General features: G+C 56.5%; 1 protein-coding gene across 1 annotated transcript in view; it reads left to right on the top strand.

The window, feature by feature from the left end:
• The first annotated feature begins 1,045 nt into the window (after positions 1–1,045).
• Positions 1,046–6,000, top strand: part of KCNJ12 (potassium inwardly rectifying channel subfamily J member 12) — a 34,069-nt gene continuing 29,114 nt past the window's right edge. Inside the window, exon 1 of the mRNA XM_061345941.1 lies at positions 1,046–1,791. The gene's annotated coding sequence lies outside the window, so the exon portion shown is untranslated. The remainder of the gene's footprint in view (positions 1,792–6,000) is intronic.

The following is a 6,000-nucleotide window of genomic DNA, read 5'->3' as shown; positions in this document are numbered from 1 at the left end:
AGCAATGCAAAAAGGAGATGGGGCACATGGGGAAGCTTCATGGGTTTGATGTGACCCGCTGGCTGCGTGGCAGCCGAGCTGAGCCGCGTTGAGCATCACCGTTGGGGCTGGAGGGCTCCTGGCTGGGACTCCTTGAGCAAAGCCCACGAATCCCCAAAAAAGGAGCAGGCAGCAGCTCTGGGATCTCGCAGGGTGAGGAGGAAGTCTATCAGAAACTACAGACGGTGGCTGGTTTGCATCTCCCTCTGGCTGGAAGCCAGCCGGGGTTGTGAGCCCACTGCAGCATCCCTCTGCCTGCCTGCTTCCATGGGGGGGAAGAAGGGTGCCGGAGCAAGGTTCCACTTTGACCCTGTCCAAAAAGGCCTCGCTGTTGTAAGGACAGAGTGACCTGGAGGCACCCAAAGCCTCCCGAACGGCTTAAAATAACGCTCACCACCACGAACCAAACTTGGACTCCAATCAATCTTTAACAAAAAATAGAACTCCCAGCCTGCACTAAAGGCAGAAGCGGTTCAGATCCCAGCCCTCCTCTCACCTCACGCAGACCCTGCCCCTTATAAAGCAGCCGAAAGTGGAGCGAAGCCTCCGGGGACGGCGGTACCCGCCATCGATTTTTCATGGAAGGCGCCCAGAAAGGACGGTGATGGACGGCGGGGCCGCAACCCCCCGACCGCAGCAGCCGGGGCGGGGGAGCTGAGATGGATCCATCGGGAAAGGGTTGTTGCTTCGTCGTGGTTGTGGCTCTCGGAGCTGGGGCCGGGTTAGAAAAAGCAAGCGGAAGCCATCAAGGTAAAGGAGAGGAAGCGAGGAAGAAGAAGAAGAAGAAGAAGAAGAAGGGCCGAAGGAGTCGAGTGAAGCAGCCATTAGGAAAGTGCTGATGCAGAGGTTCACTTGTGTCTACGGGCAGAGTTGGAGTAGTTGCTGTTCACGGACAAAGGCAGTAGGAGGGAGTGGAGCTTTGTAGAAGCTGGAGCCTGTCTCACTGGGTGTCTGTGTTTCATTCCCTGTCAAAAGGCTGGGAGCTGGAGAGAGGAGAAGGGAAGAGGAGGGGGGGGGGAGAAAGCAGGGAAGCGGCGAGCTGCAGCGCTCGCTCAGGATCAGATAGCAGGAAAACCAATAGCAGCGAGAAAGGAGGCAGGGAAAAAAAAGGAGGAGAAGAAAACCAACCCACATCAACCAACCAACCAACCAACCCACCCACCCTGCACGCTGGGGCTGAACCAGGCAGGTCCCTGCCAACTCCACAGCACGCAGCAAGCAGGGAAGAAGTCCACCCTCCCCGGGCAGGAGCGGAGTTGAGCCCGAAAGGATATTTGATGACACTTTGGCGACGATGGGTCCCCCAGCATCTTCCAGAGCCCGTTTGTGGCTGAAGGCTCTGAAAGCGCAGAGGGAGTTTGAAGCTAAATTCACCTGAGTCTGGATCTTTTGCTCGCTGGGATTTATCTGTTTTTATTCGTTATTTCCTCCGGGGGGTGGCAGGGGGAAACCAAACCAAGACAAACAAACGCGTGGGGGTTATTTTTTTTTTATTTTTATTTTTTAGAATCTCCCTCTTTTACATTTTTTTTTTTTATTTAATTTTTGTTTTTCCCTTTTGGAAGAAGATACATTTATTATTCCCCCCTCCCTGTGGTTGGAATGGAGGGGTTGGGTCTGTGCCTAAGAAGCAGCAGCCGAACGTCGGTCCTGGAAGAAACCCGAGTGGATCTGGGGTCCCCAGCCAGCTAACTCTCCAGGACCTGCAGCCCCACTGCCGGGGGGGGGGAGCACGGCTGGATGCAGTGAGAGGTAAGTGACAAGCTCCAGTGCCTGCCTGCCACAGAGCCACTGCTCCTCCAGCTCCGTCTCCATCCCAAGTCAGAGGCAAAAACAGCAGTCTCATAGTGAGTCAATCACTTCCACCTATTGCAGCCCTAATGGAGAAATCAGACGGGGGAAGTTTCGCAGCAGTGAAGTTCACCCCCCCTCCCCATCACCCCCGTACCCAAAATGCCAGTTTGGGGATGGGGAAAGAGGGGGTGATTTTACCAAGCTGATCACTATCACCATACCGATACCACGGGCCCCCTCCCTCCTTCCTTCCCTGGTCAAAGGGGTTGCTGTTGGCTTTTTGGGAGCGCCGGTGCCGCGCTTCCCACATCCAGCTCGCTTTCCCAAGCCAAAACTTTTGCACACCGCCTGGTTTCGGGAATGCCCACGGCAGGGTAATGCCCCTGTGTGTGTGCCCGCATCCGTGTGCACGCGTGTGTGCGATGCGCGCTCGCGTGACCCTCTTCTCCCCGGCTCCCTGGACCATTGCTGGGGTGAGCTGATGTGAGAGAAGAGGGGTTTGTGTCTGTGTGCTTCGAAGGCAAACTGCAAACCGCAAGGAAGGAAGCAGGGGTGGGGGGGAAAAAGGCAAAGGGAGCCGACAACGACAGCAGCAGCAGCAGCATAATTGCATCACTGTAATAGTATCGGCGCGGAGCACGAGCCAGGCTAGTAAAATGGTCCACAAAATGAGCTGTACTCAAGTGCCTCCAGTTAGCAGCACCTGCACACGCCTTCTCTGGGTGCTGGAGGCTATCTGTATTTTTAGAAGCCTCTCTTAATTATAGAGCAAAGAGTGCTCGAGGAGGGGGGAATGGTGTGTACTTAGCAGCATCCCTTCCCAGGCGCGTCTGCACTCAATAGGAGCACAAAATCACCAAAACAAGGGTTGGTTTTTCCCTTCTCTCCCCCTTCCTGCACTTGTGATTTAGAACCACCTGTTCAGCAGCGGTGTCGGCAAATGAGGGCTGGGTTTTCTCCTTTCCCATTCTTAGAAAGCGTGGCGAAGTCTTTGCTTGCATGTGGGAAGGATGGGAAGCGATCCCGTTGCCTTCCCGTTGCACCCCGAATCAACCCTGGTCTCATAGGGGCTGTGAGATATCCCTTCTCCCAACCCTGGGGTGACACTGGTGGGGATGGGGACTCTTGTGTCAGGTCTTTCCAGGGCTGTTTTACAGCCCATTGCAAAGAAAACCAAGCCCAAACCCTGCAACAACTCATTTTGCTTCTATAAAGCTCCTTCTCCTCATCCCCTTCTCCGCCAAACTTTCCAGGGCCTTTTGTTCCGAACAGGAGGTGAAATTCCCTTTGTGTGAGCACAAAGCAATGGAGCTACCAGAAAATAACGAAAACAAGGCTAAAAACCCCATAATATAATAGTGATAAATTCCTTGCCTGCTCCTTTCAGGCCTGGAATAACAGCGAGTGTTCCATCCGTGCCGGATAAAGCACTGGCTTTGCTAGGAAGGCACCTTAAAGGCCACTTTATTTCTTCCCTCTTATTTATAGGCTTTAAAATCCACTATTACCTCTGCTGCTCTTTACCTGAAAGGGTTGCTTTATCTATGGAGCCAAAGTGGGGTTTTTTCTGAGCCCTGAGATGACCCCAGGGAATATGGCAAATCCCATGGGATCAGTCGGGGTGGGATGGCAGCGTTCCCCCTGGTGTGGTGCTTTGTGGGCATAGCTATGGCTTGTGGGTTCCCGCATCTCCCCACCGTCCATTCGAGGCTGTGGGAGCATCTTCCCTGGCAGTGTGGTGGGAATGGTTCTCCAATATGGATAAACTTCAGAGGAGCTGTCGAGGGAACTGCACCATGAGCTAAAACCCGGCATTTCCTTCCCATTTGGGGTCTGGGTTTGGAGTGTGAATGTGGTTGGGAGCCTCACCCAACCTCTGTGCAGGTAGAGGAGAGGGCAGGCTGGCACTTGGGAGGATGCTGTCTCTAGAAGGAGCGGGAGCGCCGCCGCTATGAGGGATGGATCCATCCCTTCTCCTGTCACCACTCGGGATGTGGCACACGGAGCAGGCACCTTATGTAAGCAGTGATGGCAGCGCTGTGCCCTGGCCGTGTTCTGCCGTAATGCTCCACCACTGCCAGCCCCTATGGCCTGGGTTGGCTCCCTTAACCCCTGTTTTGGGGGTCCCCTCTGGGTGCAGGAGCTGTTGCATCACTGGGGGGCCCATAATCCCTGCTATTGACCGGGGGTACCAGGGTGATGAATGGCTCCAAGCCATTGTCGGTGTTTTCTGCTTAGTTCATGGTTGCATCTTCACGGCACTGGCTCCATGGTCTCCGGCCCTGGGGAGGTGGTGTTGGGGCTTAAGCCCTTTTATTAGGCTCTTCTGCACCCTTTGGTTAAGGTCCAGCCCTGTTTGGGTTTGACAGCACAGGGCAAGGCTGCTTGTGGGTGAGAAAGGAGAAACCACCCTGGTTTGCCCCCATTCCTGGTGCTGCTGCCTCGCTGCAGGAGCTGGGAGCTGTCCTCTGAGCATGGGGACATGGGCTGGGGAAGGACCTGTGTCCCTGTCCCGCATCATGAGCCTGTCCCTCTGTCCCCACTGCATGGCCTCAGTGCCCATCCATCCACCTGCCCTGCTCCCAGCGTGTCTGGAATGCAAGGAAGGAAGGAGGGAAAAACGAGCATCAAGGGAGCCCCTGCACCGTGGGGAGCAGAGCACGGCCCTACTCCAGTTCTAAGTTGGGGTGGGAGCGTGGTGGGTGCGTGGTGTTGCTCCCCACAGCTCTGTTTGACTGTGGGTCTGTCACCTCACTGGGACATGCCCCTCTTTGCCCATTCCTGGCTTATTCCCTTGCCCTATCTCGGTCCTTCAGTGCCAGCTTTGATGCTTTGGTCCCAGCTCCTGGTCCCCAGCTCGCTCCCTCGTTCCCAGCTTGCAGTGAGGCAGGAGTGCCGGTGGGCGATGGTTTTCTTGCAAAGCTCTTTCAGATTCCCCCGTTGGACTTTTGAAGCATCTGGTATCACTACCTCAGCGTCATTATGAATTAATTACCATTAATTTCCTGTTCTGGTATCTCCCATTGCTGGGAGCCTTTGCCTGGGCTTTCTTCCCTTCTCCCCACCTCCAAACAGGGAATGGCCAGATCCAGACTATGCCTGGCGGAAGGCCAGGGAGAAGCCACATGGTTGGGGGGCCGTGGGCTCCCTATCCCTGTCCTGCACCACGGCAGGGAATGCTGCCAGGTCTCTGCCAGTCCATGAGCCAGGGTAGGGCTTGGTCCTGGGGGAGCCCTGGTGCTGCCAGCACTGCCTGCTCGCTCCCTGTGCTTCCAGGATGGATGATGCCCATTGTGCCATCCCTCACCTCTGCTTCCCTGCAGGGCAGGTGATGCTGGGGCTATCCCGCAGGGGCAGGACCTCCCCTTTAGCTCTGGGAAGCCCCGATCCTGGTTCCCCAGACTGTACTGGAAGCAACAGGGATGCTCTCCTCAGGGATGCTGTCCCAGGGTTGTTAACACCAAGGATGCTGTTCCCCAGAAATTCTCATCCTAAGGAAGTGGACCACAGGGTTGCTGTCCCAAGGATGCTGAGCACAGGAAGGCTGTCCATAGGGATGCTGACCCCTCTAGAGGTGCAGGGATGGGGAATACACACAGCAGGCTGGGAGAGAGGCCGGGATCCTTTCCCTGGCTGCATTCATCCCGCTCCATGAGTCACTCTGAGGGAGGCGCAACCCAGGAATCACAACCTGGCCAACCCAGCTCCATCCCTCAGCTCTCACCTACATGGGTGAACCCCGGTAAAGTTGGGGCTGAGGGGTCCAGAGGACTCAGTTGGGATGCGAATGCATCACCCACTGCTTCCCAGCCGCATCCCACCCCATCTCCTGCCCCACAGCAGCACAGCCCCCCCCACTGCTGCCCCCCTGCCACCACCGTGTGCCCCACAGCAGGGCCACCCTGATCCCCTTTTGCACCCCTTGCAGTGTGAGCTGAGTTAACGGGGGGTCCCCCCCTTTGCTCCATGACCCCAGGGCCGGGCTGGGGTAAGGGGGGGCAGCCCCCCCGATGGGATGGGGGGTAACCCCGGTGTCCTACATCCCCGGAGCCCGGCTGGGGCTTACATAACGGCGGTGCTGCAGTGTGCTCTGCTCAGCGCCAGTGCCACCGGCAGAGCTGCAGCGCGGAGCATCTCCCTGGATAGCTGCTTTTTGGGGAGAGCAGG

The sequence above is a fragment of the Neopsephotus bourkii genome, unplaced genomic scaffold (assembly GCF_033783945.1).
Source record: "Neopsephotus bourkii isolate Nb327-2 ecotype Australia unplaced genomic scaffold, CSIRO-AGI_Nbou_v1 NB_39, whole genome shotgun sequence".
NCBI classification, from domain to species: Eukaryota; Metazoa; Chordata; class Aves; order Psittaciformes; family Psittacidae; genus Neopsephotus; species Neopsephotus bourkii.
Note: the sequence above shows the minus strand (reverse complement) of the source record. Positions and strands in the feature narration are given on the sequence as shown.